Source organism: Daphnia pulicaria, chromosome 6 (assembly GCF_021234035.1).
Source record: "Daphnia pulicaria isolate SC F1-1A chromosome 6, SC_F0-13Bv2, whole genome shotgun sequence".
Lineage (NCBI taxonomy): Eukaryota > Metazoa > Arthropoda > Branchiopoda > Diplostraca > Daphniidae > Daphnia > Daphnia pulicaria.
The window spans coordinates 11825059-11841707 of NC_060918.1; the positions used below are offsets into that span (position 1 = coordinate 11825059).

General features: G+C 42.2%; 1 long non-coding RNA gene across 4 annotated transcripts in view; it reads left to right on the forward strand.

Moving 5' to 3' along the window:
• LOC124344279 overlaps positions 1-16649 on the forward strand; it is a 41997-nt gene that overhangs the window by 18485 nt on the left and 6863 nt on the right. For 2 of the 4 annotated variants that reach the window (XR_006919638.1, XR_006919637.1), the window contains exon 4: positions 7397-7551. The exons of 1 other annotated variant lie outside the window; for it this stretch is intronic. This is a non-coding gene — a long non-coding RNA (uncharacterized LOC124344279). Of the gene's footprint in view, positions 1-7396; positions 7553-16649 lie in introns of those variants that run through there. One more of the 4 variants, XR_006919636.1, reaches the window with a different exon arrangement.

The following is a 16649-nucleotide window of genomic DNA, read 5'->3' on the forward strand; positions in this document are numbered from 1 at the left end:
ATTCTTCACACACCGGGTTACAAGGCCCTCCCCGCCCACCCGTTTTCCAGGAATTTCGATATCATTTTAGGGTTTAGATTTCCAATCGAAGAAAAACTGATTGCCTTTTTTTCTTTTTTTTTTCTGCCATCAAATTCCAATCGAATGGACATTTCGATGATTTAATTGTCGTGTATACGGTGTATTGGCTCAGCGGGATGAGTCTGCGACTGCCGCCGAGAGGAAAGAGAAAAGCGCGCGCGTAATTCAATTTTTGAAACGAGTTGCTTGTCACAACGCATATACAGTATATATAAAGGTTTGGCACTTAGGGAAAATGACGGATGCCGCCTCATGGCATCAAGTAGCTCAGCTATTCTCTTTCTATATAGATACGATTATACAGCCAATTTGCATACGCACAATTGTGTTGTATTACAGTGGCCGTCGGCCATTTCGGGAATTGTATGTGCGTACGAAATTCTTCCTTTTTATTTTTAACTTTCCCGGCCGGACAGCCAGACTGATGGATAATGCGCTCACCGTGAAATCACACACCGCCAAACGGTGTATACATATATATAAAGCTGTATGTAACTCATTCATATCTGTACAGCCGCTGTTGACTTTGTCTACGACATCCCGAACGCGCACCGGGACCGAAGCATTTTCATTCAAATTGCTTGTCTGCTGTGGTGGCTGCTGAAGCCGCCGTTCAATTTTTTCGGGTATTTTTCACATCTCTCTTTTCTCCTGTGATGGTCTCGTTCTCTCTCCAACCGTTCCATCTTTCTTTTTTCGTTCGAATCGAATGAAGTAAACCGGTTTGTTTTCTTTTCTTTCATTCCGCTTCCATAAAAGTCTTGACTGCGCGTCTGGTCGAAGGAGGGGGGCAATCATCCATCCGAAAGCCAAAAGGAGATCAAATGGGACGAAGGAGCGAGCGGGCCACTTTTCAACGTCCCGCTAACGGTCTAGACGTGATTGGCGTCCGCGCGCTGCTGCCCGCGATCTTCGCTCTTCTTCTTATTACCGCGTGAAAAACGGTCGGCCGGCGGTTTCACGCCGCTTAAAAAAAAAGGTCAAGTCCATGCATGCTAACTCGCAGCAAATGACTACGATGATGGAGTCGGAGTGTCGGACGTATTTGGTCCGGGCTCTGGCTCCTAACTGGGGTCGGCAAAATACCAAATTGGCGATTGATGTCTTTTTGAAAAATTTAAATCACCCGCCATATAACTTCGGGGCGCGGTCTTTTTATTTTTCATAATGAAGCGCGTATAGTAATGTGGAAGGAATCAAAAAGAAAGTATCCAGCAGAAAAAAGGTGATCAGGTGATGTGGGAGGAAATCACGGCCGACCACAAGGGAAGACCTGAGCTAAAAAAGCCTGGCAGAATTACTAGGGAGAAGGGTGGTTGGTGGTGGTGGTGGTTGTTGGGGGGGGGGGATGTGTGATGGATGATTGTAAAAGCTAAAGGAGGTCATCCAGCCCTGTGTCATCCGCGTATAGGATCGGGCCGCCATGACAGATGTAATCCCCTGCTGTTTGCAGGGCGAAGCCAAAATAATCGAAACCTTTTCTTGTTCGTTTTCTTCCTGATTCTCTTTTTTGGAACGATTTTCTTTTCTCTCTGCTCGTCGACTCCGCCTCCTTATTTCTTCTATTCATCACGTTTGTACATTTGATTTTTCTCTTGGCCTCTCCTTCTTTCTTTTTTTCCTCCTTCCTCCTTCCTCCTCTTCTTTTGATACAAACAACCGAGAAGGGATCAAATTGGAAGAAGAAGAAAAAAGTATATTGACACTGCCGCCGCCGCCGCGTATCATCTTGTTATTCAGCCCCTCTTGGTTGTGTGTGTGTGTGTGTGTGTGTACTACTACACTACCTACTATATACACTTTCCCAGGTGGAAGCCGCCCACAGTCCGAAAAGAAAAAAAGATACAAGCTCAACCGATATAGCATGTAACAATAGTGGGCAGGGCAGCGCTCTCCTTGGGGGCCTTTTCCTTTCAAAGTGTTGCCGATAATAACAGGACCCGATTCACCTGTGCCGTGTGTATAAAGAGATACGTACTGTAACTATGGGTATACGTATGTTATAGTATATATATGCTACACACCTTCGTCTTCTATCAAACGGGCCAATATCAAGTGATCCAGTCTATAATGTTAACCCAATGAGTTGGCGATTTCACCCAACGAGTCCGGTTCACGGCCCCTTTATTTTTCTTTCTTTTTGTGTACACGCTTGTAAATATATACAGGTAACAGGATGGACTACACCTGATTGATTGGGGATCTACTCCTCCCATTATTTGAAATAATTTTCAAGGGAAAATATAAAAAAACGGTGTTTTTTAGTTTTTTTTATTATTATTATTTTCCAACGGGCATTGGATTTATTAATGAACGAAAAAGTATATCATGGGCGTCGACCGAAATTCTCTTGTGTGTAAAGACAAATTCATCATCAGAGCGTCATTGCTCTGAGCATTTGACAATCAAAAACACACACGGAGAAACGTCCGCCGTGCGACTTTTGAATGCAACGAAATCGGATAGGAAAACCACCGCCATCCCCGTTTGCGTGGACAGATCAATCACGTAACAGGTGGACACATATCCAGCGTACTATGTATAAGAAATCCATTTTACATATGACAGCAGAGAGACCTAGCGCCCTTCAAAAATGGGAAAAAACGAGGCCTCCCTTCAAACCCTCCAAAAAACAACAACAGAGAAATGAAATGTAGACAGAGACACAAATAAAATTAGATGATATAGGGAAAGCGGAAACAGTTCATCAGCTTCTCGATATGGTCGAGGCCTACTGGACTACTACGTATAACGATGTGGATCAGGGTAAAGTGCGGGCGCTGCTGGGTCCCCACATGCAAAGAAACAATCAGGAAGTGTACACAAGGGGGGCAACCCGAGGCCTATAGGCCCAAAATTTCACTTGATTTTATTATTCTTTTAAAATATTTTCTCCATTGTATTATACATTTTGTGTGCGTATACGTGTGAATTGAATCAAATATTGATCCATCATACTTTCGGAAATCCTCTGCCACAGGACTCGATGCTCTCCGACACATTTAGAACGGCCTAAAATGTTTTCGACTTTTCCCATTTAGCACTCAGACTCTTCTCGATCCTGTCGCATAGGCCCATGTAGAAAAAGACATTTACATTTATCATGCAATAAAAATCCGGCAAGCCGTCGGCGGATCATATCCAGCGTAAAGTGATGGTAAAAAAAAGTGTTTGCCGTTGTTGTAAAAATATCCAGGAAATCCCTGAGAGTGATGGCCGAGCACAAACTGGCCGGTGTTTGGTTTGAATCTTGATGATGTGTATCTTCTGAGCTTTACTATCCCATTTTTCCGGAAAACCCTTTTAAACCCGTAGAGAGAGATATAACTCTATACTACAGCTAAATAATAGTTGCTTTTAAATGCATTTAGATTGTATAGAGCGCTACTATAACCCCAGATGGACGGATTTAACAGTTGATTGTGTTCGCCTTCTCTCTCGATGAATTCTGTCGGCCCTGGAGATGGAAAAGTGTTTAGAAAAGAGCGGCCGCCGTTCCGAAATCACAGGGCAGACACAAACAGTCACATACACACCTCCTTTGACGTTGCTGCTGGCCTATCCCAGCTCAGTCAAAGGTACATATACATACCAATACGACGGCAGTATATACAGAGTGTGCAACAACAAGGCATTGTAATAGAAAGTCCCTGCACTACCTTCCCCGCGTCCATCTCGGTGTGCGCTGTACATATATTTAAACATCACTTCCCTCCACCCCATATCCCCCCCTCCTTCTCCGACTGTATATACACTTGGTTCATGTAATAACATGGGAAAGGGGAGGATCAGGAGGAAGATGTAGATGATACACATAACACACACGCGTCTGTGTATTAAATACAGAATATCAACTACACGGCACAATAGTCTAAATACACGTAGGCCAAGAGCGTTTTGATGGGCAAACAATCTTGTAATACGCCATTCAAAACGGTAGAAATGACTCGAAAAGGAAACTAAATACGTGTGTATTACTTGATGCAGTCTGACAGTGCTAACGCAACCCCTGTATTAGTCATTCTTCAGGGTCAAATCGTGAGTGTTGTAGTCTAGCGGGGTTGCGTGAAAATCGGAATGAAATGGATCAAAACGAGGCGCGTGAGGCCGGATCAATCCGCCGCACCGAGTGCCGCTATTTACGGAGTCACTTTTACACTTTGACGGGGTGAACGCGGCAAAAAAAACGGAGACGGAAAAAGCTAAAAAATAAAAATAGGGGAGAGAAAAAGAAAAGGAAAAGGTGAAGTGTCGGGATCGATTCAAATTACAGGGCGAGAGTCGCGCTGAGTGCACCCCCACATCATGGCGTAGTGGTAGTACACGCGGACATTTTTCTGTTCAATTTTTTTTCTTTTTCTCCAGTTGTTGTTTGATTCTTTTGCGACCAAGCCGCAAGACAAGTAACATATCATTCGGCGTGAAGGTGCTGGACGAGATGATGTCAGACATGGTTATCTTGTCTACACAGAGGAAACAGCGAAGCAGAGTCTATGCACAGTCATATTCCTTTTTTTTAATGTACACATTCAGGGAATAGACAGAAAGAAAGAAAGAAAAAAAGAAATAAGCCAACAACGTGTTTTGCCCCGCATAAATCAAAGGGCAGACAACAGAATAACTGTTGACAGCTCGTGAAAGCCCATCCTTGTTATTACGTCGTACGTCGTTATTCCCTCCTCTTTTTTTCTGAGCGTCAAACAACAAACACGACCGGGAAGAATATAGATAAGGTCCCTTTTTCTTCTTCTTCTTCTTCTTCTGGCCTTTTTGGAGACGACTGTCTGAGAGAGGTCCGTCACGTTATTACACGTTGACTTCGATTACGTGTGCACATCTTATTCTTTGCACGGCCATTTGAGAAGAAGAAAAGACTGAGAGACAAGTTGTTTTTGTATTTTGTTCTGCCTGTCTACACAATCGTGGCCGTCCCGAACTTAAGAAAAGAACCGCAACATTTATTTTCTTTGCCTTGGAGTTTATTTTGTGATAAACAGAAGAAACTATCGAATGGACGTTGATAAATGATGCAACTATTTAAGGGCCATTAGTGTGTACTTTGCTGAGCGGACTCAATCCCACCCACCCTAAGGCGGTGGATAACTGCCAGCATAGAGCCTGGTACAATAAAAGAGCGAGTGCGCTATATCCGTAGTACGCATTCGACTAAGTCGCTTGGATTGCGCGCGGATATAATGGATCCATTGGCAAGCGTATCCAATGGGAGTGAATAGCTCATCAGGATCCTGTCGCCAACTCGTCATTTTTGGCTTTCTCCGGTGTACTATATATGGGAGGCTGGCTATCAATTCAGCGATCCTGTTATCGACGCTTGTCGGTAGATACAATAAAGAGAGTCGGGTTCTCTCTTTCTCTCTCACGCCCCGGTGTATGTATACGTGCATTACAGAGGTCCTCATCGGTTGACCGAGTCATCGATTCAAAGGGATCGACAAAAGGGACAAAGTGAAGAATAAAAAAAGAGCATAACTAATCAGCATGAAAACAGCAAATGGACTCGTCGGATTTTCGTTTTTTTTTTCTTCCTGATGTTTCCAATATACGTACCGTCCATCAGTGTGATGTGTTTTTCTCCATGCACTCACGGAGAGGGTCTAGCTAGCCATCAGTTCCACACTACTAGTCAAGCAGATCCCCCGCTATCGCTGTTGGCTCCTCTTTCAATCGCTTCGATTGAGAGGGTCACGCGACCTTTTTCTCCGCTCACGTCAATCGAGAAACAATCGAACAACAACAACAGCCTCCCCTTCACTCTCTTACAAAAAAAAGGCCGCTTTATGTACATCCGAATTTAGTATGCAGCTGTATCTACACACGAACATACAAACATATAAGCTGGCCGGCTGGCCCTCCATATGTTTTGAAGATATGATGGTCCGCAATGGCCCGTCATGTCAGCGCTGGCGGATATTATAGCGGCCTCTATAGTTCTCCCCCCGATGGCATTTGAGATCCGTGACTAATTGGTCGCTCGTTCAATATGCACAGCACCTAAAGACACACACGCACTATGTGCAAATGTACACAGTATACTCTGTACTTGTTCACACAAGCCCTCGATATCGGACAAAGCAAACCATTAGGGAACCCAACGGCCTCAAAAGGACGACAACCCAACAAAATCTTTTTTTGAGATGTTCGGCCAATCTACAACAAAAGAGAGTAGGAGGCCTACAATGTTCTTGTATATTTCACTGCGTGTGTTTTGATTATTCGAGACCGTTTTCACAGGAATGATTCACCAGATGTGACGAACAATGGCGGCGACAGGAATAAACAACCGAAGCGTTCCGTTCCCCCCCACCAAAAAATAAAGATGATGATGATGATGATTGAAAAATACTTAGTACAATAAATTCGGGCTGGGACGATCACGCGTGCCTGTCGACCGTGTATTGCAACTTGCTGGTCATTCCCTGTTGATCAGCCTCTCGTCCTTTTTCTTTTGTTGCGGCCACAATAGCACAGCGTCTCTCATCTTCTCCAAACGAAACATTTTTAATGAGAAATAACAAGAACATTTTTATGTATAATAACGAAGGATAGTAATGCGGAAGGACAGGAATTTATAGTAGTACTTCATTAAACTGGAAACATTCTTTTTTTCACTCTTGGCTTCCAAGGGAGTCCTGGAGGGTAATTATCTGCGGGTTTTGTGCAAATTTTTGCTTTTATCTTGACTGTAGTAAGACTTAGAGTAAATTGTTGAGAAGAAACTGTTAAAATATTCCCCCGATCAGTTCTGTGGATGTCGAGTGTGGGTAATAAGAAAACCGCATTTTAGTGTTTAGGGGTCGATTTTTAATTGTTTATATCGATTTCTCAACGATGACGTAATAGAAAAACAAAATCACAAAAAGGTCGTCTGCTTGTTTCGGTTTGTTAACAAGTTTCGAAAACGAGGTGAAGTGATTTCTGATTAGTGATTAGTGAATAATATTGATAACTATGGAGGACAAAACGATAACTTTTTTGGAAACGTGGCTATTCGAAAAATAGCACAAGAATTATTAACATTACAGAAATGTGGTCATCGTGTGAGCTCTGGTCGGGGCTCTTTATACTGTTGCGGGGAGTAGCTTAATATTAATACACACTCAATGCTGTTTAGCAGGTAAATAAAAAAAAGAATACAAATAGAAAGATTATATGGGGGCTTAAATAAATAGAAGAGTGCAACCTGCAACCTGTTCCAAATTTGTGAAATGTTAGTTTCTGGTTAGCATTTCATGTAAGCCTCCTGCCGATGCATGGCAGTTTGTTTGCACTATGTAACCTTTTTTTCTTTATGCAGATTTGAGACCAGAGCCAGTCATCAAAGCAACACAATATCCAAAATTTGCTTGTGCTGTTATTGCATAACAACCTGTCATCAGCAACAATCTCAGAATCATCGTGTGGGTAATAATTTGTGTTACTTTTATTCCTGTGACAGTCTGCTAGATCTTTTAATGATTCAGGACTGCATAAGTGCAGTGTTACATAAAAGCCTTCAATTTTCCCAATTTTTCTAAATTTGCTTTTACCCACTGTCTCATTTTCAACCTTTCCTTACATGTTGTTTTTGTATAAAATGTTTTGTAACCCATTTATTATTTTTTTTTAAATTTTAGATAAACAGCATCCGGAATCGAAATGGAGAAACTGCCGATGTCGTCAAAGTTACGTCTCTCTTCTTCCCCCTTCTTGAAATCCCCTCTGTCCTCGTGTACGCCCATGTGAATGTGGGGGTATTCACGAGTCTGAGACTCTTTTTCCTATCCCTTAACTAGTATCTTCAACTTTTAAACGGATGGAGCACTTGTGGATGCCTGGCTGTAATTCCCAGGCATAAAGGTAGGACAAATGTTTCTTAATACTTCCTTTTTGACAATTTGGTAGTGTTTGTTATAAATCGTGACATAGCACGGAGTACGATTATTCCTGAGCTGACTTTTGCCGTTTTACCTTTTGCCGTTTTTGTTTACTCAGTCTCTCTGCAGATCAGGCTTGTTTTATTTTGTACCTCACAACTTTATCTGTGCGTAAAAAATCAAAGTAAAAAAAATGTTCGATCAACTCGGCACTAGAATTTGTCTGTCCTTTGTTAAATGTTTGAGCGAGACTCGAGAGTGGCGGCACTCGACGACAAGTTAGATCGCTCTCTTCAGGCGATGATTTTGATTGCGTCATAATCTCAATTATGAAGGTGAGGATGAAAAGTAAGCCCCAACAAAGCCATAGCCATACAAACTATGAGGGAAGTGTTGTTATAAGGACCGCCACCGGAGAGCCGGAGAGCGGACCCCCCGCCGGAGACACTTAGCCTCAGTTTACAAGGGCTGCAGGAATGTCGATGGTGGTTTTCAGGTTGTTGAAGAGGAACGAAGAAGAAGAAGGAAAAAAAAAATTGTAAGACAATAACAGGCTCATGTTAGAGATATATTATGGTCACAATGTAAGCGTTTATTTTTTCAGCAGTAGGGGGGCACCTCTGCCTGTTGTTACCTTACGTGTGCAGCAGCTACGCTCTAGCAATACAAATACAGCGCACACTATGGCCGTTAAAGGAAGAAAAAAAAAGCAAGTTACTATATCTTTCGGGGTCGTTCGTTTTTAAATATTCGTTCACGTTGACCGGGCTGCGGAAGAGTGCGATTAAACCATCATCACACAGCCGATAACCCGGGCCCTATTGGATGGTGGTGGTTTTCTTATTCTTCTTTTTTATTTCTGTACGTTTGATGTATGTTCACCATATTCATGTTTATTAGGTTTGAAAGTTTTTTTTTTTTTTTTTTTGTTCTTATAGTGTCAGGATAGTCTTTTTCATCGGTTGCCGTATCCTGGTGGTATAGGCTTCTGGCAGCTTTTCTACACGCTCCGCCTCCATTTCCTGCCTTTGGCCCGTTCGTATTCCGCCGGGAACGCAAACCGGCAGAAAGTAGAAAAGAAACAGAATAACATTGCGCCTTTCGGCTATTAGTTGATCTTCTTTTTTTGATTTATATCAAAAGAATAAGACGGCCAGTAAGTGGGAGCCAAGTGCCGCAGAGCGTGGGATAGAAATACGAGCAGCAAACCGCTTCACGATTGGAGTAAAAAGAACGAACGAATGAACGAACGAAACGGCTGCAGTTTTTTTGTTTTAAGACAACTCGGAGGGAAACGAAAAACGAAAAAAAGGAATTGTCAGTTGAGTAATTGCTGTGATGGTATTTTCTTTTCTTTCATTTCATTTCCCTCTTGTTTGGTATTATACATCATTCCACGTACCGTTTCCTTTTCCAGCCACTTCCAGCGAACAATATATAACGCGCCGGACGATTCACTGTATGAGCACCTTATTGGGCATGGCCTGTACACTCCATCAAGGTCTCTCTCTCTCTCTTTCTTTCTCGCTTGATTTTCTCCGACTCGTAACAAACAGCCAGCAATCCGTTTGAATAATTCGTCTTGCAGCCGGCCAATAGAACGGGCTCTGTATAGGAACTATAGACGCACTCTCTTTGGTATTCGGGTGATACAGAATGGACTGCTAGATTGGTATTTGATGCATTAATATGTGTTCCATAGCTGGGGGAGTGAAACTGCCTCTCTCGCCTATTGCCATATTTGTCACTGATGATGTCTATTGCCCAGTTTGAGCTATATTTACATGTTTCTTATTTCGGGGGGTTGTGTTACCTTATCTTTTTTCCATTTCTTTTGTGTGGAGAGAGTCGAGAGAGCGATGTGGTTTGCTATTTAAACTAAACCCTTCTCGCTCGTTTATTCCAACGATGCAGCTATATAGTGTATATTCATCTGTATATGGTTAAAATGAGGGAAACAAATCTTCCACCTCTGCCGCCTGGCCAAATAGTCCCAACAATTGTATACATCTATTTTTATGATGCACTGTATATATGTATACCATCGCTTGTATTTGACTTTTTCCCTTCTCTTCTGCTATAGTATATATAGCTTCAAAAGAAACAGTTTTTCCAGTACAATTTATTGGAAAATTTTCTTTGAAAAGAAGAAGCGTGTGGCATACACACAAGAGAGAATAAAAGGCAGCACGACCGACGAGAGAGAATAGTTGGGTGATCCCCAACAGAGTCGGAAAATAGAAAGATGAATTCTTCCATACACACTGTATATATTTTTCTTATTTTTGTGTGTGTATGGAAGTGAGAGAGAGAGATACATTTTTCCCTTTTCCTGACTCTTCTTTTTTAAAATGAATATTCTATTGATGGTGTCTTTTCTTATTCTTCCACGGGCATCTTATTTCTATTCTTCGACTTTTAACTTTTTGGGGTCCTCAAAGGAAGACACACAATAGGTCCCAGAAAGCAGACGCAGAGTGTGGCCAATATAAGCCAACGGGTTCCTTTTTTTCCCGAGTGTTCAGGACGTATAGATCTTCCCGCTGGGAGCGCAGAATCTGTATCTCTCTCTATACGGTGCACCTTCTTCTTTCGGACAATGAAAATGTGTCCCAGTGTGCAATCATAGTGTGCTCGACAAACTACTTGATGGTCAAAAAATGTCAAGGAATCAATGGAAGGAGATGGTGCGCATAGAATTCGAAAAAACCCATTCAACAAATATCTGAATAAAAGCCAACCTGACATGTTTGATCAGATAGTTAAAATATCGTTTATTTTGTGGCTACATATGGAAAGAAGAGGACACAAAATAGGGTTTTTCTTCCTACTGCGCTTGTCATCGATTGAACGCCCTTTTTCTCCAGCTAAATTTTTGTATTACGATTTATTATAAAGAAAAGAAATGATCAAATGAAGATGCGATCGGAGTATTATCATATTCTCTTTCTAGCTATTCCACAGTAACAAAATCGAGTCGGAATGAATAACAAACAGAAGTAACTTGACAAGGAGGTTTTCCCCGTTTCTTTTTATATTTCATTTTTTGTTTTGTTTATGAGAGGATGTGGAAAGAAAAGGTGGAAACCAGGTGGAAACCGGAGAATAAATGTATACACACACACAAACTCACACACCAGCAGCAGCTCAGAGACCGCCCTCTGATAAGAATTTCTCGATTATCAAAAAAGAACTTTTCTTCCTTTTCCTTGTCTCGGTTCCCTTTCACGAAAAAAATAAAGAAAAACGAATGTATTTCTATTTCATGCGGTTCCAATTTTTTCTTCTTATTTTTATGATATAGGAAGGCCCCAAAATTACCATCCACCGGCTTTTTTTCCCCTCTCCCCACACACACACACACACTCCCAAGTCCCAACACCTATCGTCCCCGAGAGGGGTAATTTCCCCCCGTGAAAGTGCCCCGGAGGAGCCGGGCGATGCCAAGCAGTCTGCCAGCGACAGCCAATTCGTTTTCTGTTGCTATATACTATACCCAGGACCGAGGGACTTCTTTCCTTGTGATTCTTCCGAGTTGAGTTTGTCTTTCCCCGTTTCTCACCCCTCTCCTGTGCAACACACACACAGTCTCCCAACTCGTTATTAGAACCGTTTTTTCTTCTTTTCTCTGTTTTATAGAGAAGGTTTCGCTCCAGAACTTGATATATGCTATTATGCTATTAACATACTTTGAACTGGTTCTATTTTCTCTTGTATACAGAGTTATAAGGGAAGAATATAAGACAAGAGAGGGGGGAAAAAGGTCACCGCTATGCAATTTGCAGTTGAACCTTTTCTTTCTTTCTCTTTTTTTCGGTCCAAAAAGGGAAAGATATGGAATAACTATAGCAGGTCATCTTGGTCTTCTTCTTGTACTCTCGACGTAATTAACAAAGAGAGAGAGAGAGTGTATAAGACCATCTCTTTTCTTTCTTTCTCATTGCCTTTTTTTGTGCTTTTTTTTTCCAGCTCATTTCGATCTTGTCACAAGACCTGTTATTCCATTCCAACGCAAACTTTATGACCCTATACCTATAGCTCCGCCCGTTTACAAAATAAAAAAAAAGCTCCCAATTTTTTTTTTTATTTTGTCTGATCGTTGGGATGAGAGATTTTAACGCTCAAAAAAAATGTACTTGTTTGAAAAGGAGAAAAAGAATTATAGTCAGAGACGGATCGAGCTGAAGGCGTGAAAGGGCAGCAGCCGGATTTGAATGCGGATGCGAGCGCGCGGTTGGTCGATTTCCAACCGCGGCGAATGTATGCGCAAACCAAATATTGAATTTTCCCTTATTTGCGCTGGCAGCAATTTTTGGATTTCTTTTTGAAAAGGAGAGAAAAGGCCCATTGTGTGCAGCGCAGTTTTTACGAGTCAATCAATTTCCCTTTTCTTTCTGTCACTGCGGGAGAATATGCGTATAAGAGAAGAATGTGTTTGGACAGACAACCAAACCGCAGTGCGCAGAATGTGCACAATATAGTCAGCTAAATCCATGAAAGAAAGAAAAAAAAAGATTCTTTTGAAAACGGCCTCGAACCTGTCCTCTTGTGTCCACATTGTAAGAATATGGAAAATTGACTGGTTGGCATGGTACGGCGCAGGTAACCTGTTTCGAGTGTTCGAGCGGGTGTTGGTTCGCTGGAGGATGAAAACGGAGGATTTTTCTGACAATGGGAAAAACAAGGAACACCCAGCAAAGCCCAAAGAATCGTCCCAACAAAAGAAACAAAACTTTTCTTTTTCCATTCTCTATCTCTTTCCGTGTGTGTGTGTGTGTGTGTGTATACGTCGATTTTCCCAGACGGCGTGGGGCCACTTGGGACAACCTGGAGGGGGTATTTATCCAGCCATCCAGCGTGTTAGAGTGTGGTCGGGTTCTGCTCCAGCAGAACAAGAAGAAGAGAAAAAAGGTTGACTCATAGTTTCTAGTTCTATTTTATCTTCAAAGCGCATCGACCGAAATAGGGAAAAAAAAAGTCAAGAGATAGTAGACGGGGGTTCGGAAAAAATGGGAGGACTATAAAACAAAAACAGGACAGAGCAGAACACATATAGGCCCCGAAGAAAAACACCCTCCTTCGCTCCTTCAATCCAGAGAGGAGCACAGCAGAGATTCTAGGAAGAAGAAAAGCATATCTTAGGGGGTCTTTGTTATCCGTTGGTCCATACGCTAACTCCTCCCAGAAACGAAAGAAAAAAGAACCAAAAATAGAAGAAGAAGAAGAAAAAAGGTTTTTCTTGTATGCGGAGGATCCTGTTCTTCTACTCCCACATCTTCCGAGCGGGGAGCCCTGGCCGATTGAACCCCTCCTTCTTTTCCTCTCTCTCGTTATATATGTACATATCCTTGTTGCCTTTTTTCTTTTCCACCTAATACGCATCGACCATCCGCATCTTGTGGAGTTCCAGCCTCCTTGTTTTCTCTTATTCCAACTCGGCTCTGCCCAGCAGCGCCCCTGCCATCTTCTCCTCCCCCATCTTGTTCTCGATTTATTTCCCAACACCTTGATTCTCTTTGCCATCGCCGACTTGATCTTTTTTTCTTCTTCTTCTTCTTCTTCTTCTTCTCTTCTCCTTAGCTGCTCTGCCTCCCATCTCTCCATGTTCTCGCCCGAAGTGAGATCCGCGGGTCACTCTCGGCGGGACGCCATCCTCTTCAACGCCTCTGATGCCAACCAAAACCTTTGAAATCGAATCGGCATCCAGCCAGCGCTGCATGAAGAAACAAACGTATACTATATATACTATATTCGACAATGCGCATATAAAAAACAGAACAGAACAGAACAGAAAGGCAAAGGTTCTCAGATCCATAAAAGTCTATAAAACCAAAGAAAGAAAAGAAAAATATACTATAGTATATAACCTTTTCTTTTTGTCTGTTGTGGGGATCACCACACAGACCGTTTTTCCATTTCTTATTATTATTAGATTCTCCTTTTCTTCTTTCATTTGATTCGCTCCATCAACCATCAATGGCTATGGTGATAGTACAGTATGTATACAGTAGATACACATTGTATTTGTATACACTACCGGGACACTACCATGGATTTTTGAGGAGTTTGTTGAGCGCATTTTTTACACCCGGTGAGATATGCAAAACGAAAACAATGAAACAATTTCGTCAAAATAAAGAAAAGAATATATATTTTTTTTTTATTTCATGCCGATGTATAGATTCTTTCTTTCTTTTCTTTAAGAGTACAAACGAAGAATAATAACATTTCGGCAAGTCCCAAATGGCTGTAAGCTATCTAGCGGTGTGTGTGTGTTGCAAGCTAGGAGAAACTTCCAAAGGGAATCATTAAAAGAAGTTTGAAAAGTTGCAAAACCCAATTCCCCTCGCCTCGACGGACAGATTAATGGATTGCTAGGCAGTCAGCAATATCGGCGGAGGAATGATGGTAATACAAGACCGACACATGTTGAACATAAAAGCCTATATAGCTATCGGGTTGTTGAAAGAACTTCACCGCGCGCCAGTGGTCTAAATAGTTTTTCTCTCTCTTAAATTTCTTTTTCTTCTTCTTCTTTTCGGCCAGCATCCATCCTCCCATTCTTGTTTGACTAGTTTGTGAGATGTTTCATACCTGGCTGTTGGTATAAGCCGAAATAACAGCCCAACTCGTTTACATTTCATGTTGACTCTTGTCTATGGAATCATGTTATTACACATTATGGGCTCTCTCCTATTTATTTTTTTTTCTTTTTCCAAGAGCCAATCTATTTTGGGTTGTACACCTTTCGCCTCTCTCTATACTACCTCCTCCGGGACTATATAGACACTATAAGAACGCATATATCTTTTTACGGCCTATACTTGTTTGTACCATCAAACTGACGGCGGTTCTACACTACAACATCAGGCCACCACCAACGAGATCTCCGTCGAGTCTTGTTATTTTCTCTTCCAAATGCGGTCATCTAGAAAGACGATCTAGCCGTCATGGGAAGGTCGTTTCTCTCCCGATAATTGAGCTCTGCACACACAAGAAAAGACGTTTGGAAATCACAATATAGGTACATCCTTATCGATCTAGGTGAGACTGTAAAAGGTGGATAGGAACGCACGAAACAAAAGAGATGGGGGAAAGTACTTTAATAGACGTGGCCGCGTTTATACGCCAGAAAGAGAGAGAGAGAGAGCTAATAATAGGATCAACGAGCGAATTAACAGGCCGTATAGCGGCCCATCATCATTGTCAATAAATATACGAGATCATTTGAGTTTCTATCTCACACCCCAAGAGGGGGAACACACCAAACGCATTGGCATATCCTTTAGAAAAGAACCAGCCCTTTATTGTCGAGGTATTTGAACACCTGCACAGGAACTGTAAAGTCCCACAGGACCTTTTTTTATTATTTTTTTTTTTTTCAAAGGCAAAAGGAATAAGATATGAGTCCAAATGTGGAAAAATTCTTTCGGAATGCAGCATCAGGTATTCGAAAAAGGTATTCCCATATGGATGATGGGTATCTACTTAGTCGATTGCGAAGATTATACTGACAGGGGCTTCCCAAAAAAAAAAAGTAAAAATTGTTCATCCTCTTTTATGCTTGTAAAATCAATAGTAGCGCGACCACAGCAATGCACACTTGAGCTCCGATGAAAGAAAATTGGCCGCGTCTGATTTTTTCTCTCAAGTCCATCACATGAAGATGTTTCCCAGCATCATGTGAACAGGGAAAACAAACCCCCCCACAGCGCTAGATTAGAGCCCATGTGAATTTCTGTCTTTCATATCGCACGAGAAATGGCGTCGTTTTTTATAGAGATAGGCTATGCAAATCGTACAGCCAGAATGGCATGTCACCCAGTCACAACAGATGGTCCGCACCGTATCGCCCATCCATCCGGAATGTTCCTTCATTGGAATGAGCATTTCCCACAGCAGGAGGCCCGCCTGAACAAATGATACTTTTCGCTGTCGCCCATATTCTCTTGAGCCGTTTGGAAGTTTTCGGGGCCGCACTCAGAGTTCCACGTTGTCGTGTATTATCAGACTTGCGTATGGCTCTAGCAGTAAATGTGCAAATCTGCCGTTGCTGCTGGTTCCTGTCGTTTCCCGAACATCTCGCTTCAAGTCTAAAATAAAAACGGATGATTTACACTTTCTCATGCTGTTCCCCCCCCCCCTCTTTCTCTCTCCATTCGGAATTGTTTGCCGAGTCGATTGTTGAATAAAGGCCAATAAAAAAACCCGACCGTTTTTTTTTCTGACTTTTTGTTGTAATAGTCAAAGACGGAGCCTGGATGGCGCCTCCCGAGATTCTCTTTTGAATGTCGTGCGTTCACGGCTCATGGATCGCTTGAAGGCCGATAATGCACGCCTAATTCCGCGAAATCGAGTTAGAGAAAAGCCCAAAGGGGGGGGGGGGGGTCCTGGAAGAAGAAAAAGAAACGATCAAAATGATCAAACTCTTTTTTATTTTTATTTCTTTGGGTAACATCCGAGAGAGGGTTGGATGATGGGATGTATATATATATATATACGCGTGTTTGTCGAAGCATGACAACGACTGTGGCGGAACAAACAATCGCCGGGCCGCAGTGTTGGACGGGCAGGCAGACAATAGGTTGCGCCGGGACTTGCCGGGAGAAATCCTGGAATTGGTGTTGAACCGTGGGGCCCGGCGATGCTAATGCGCGATCTATTATAGCAGAGAAGATTGAATAACAAAAGGCC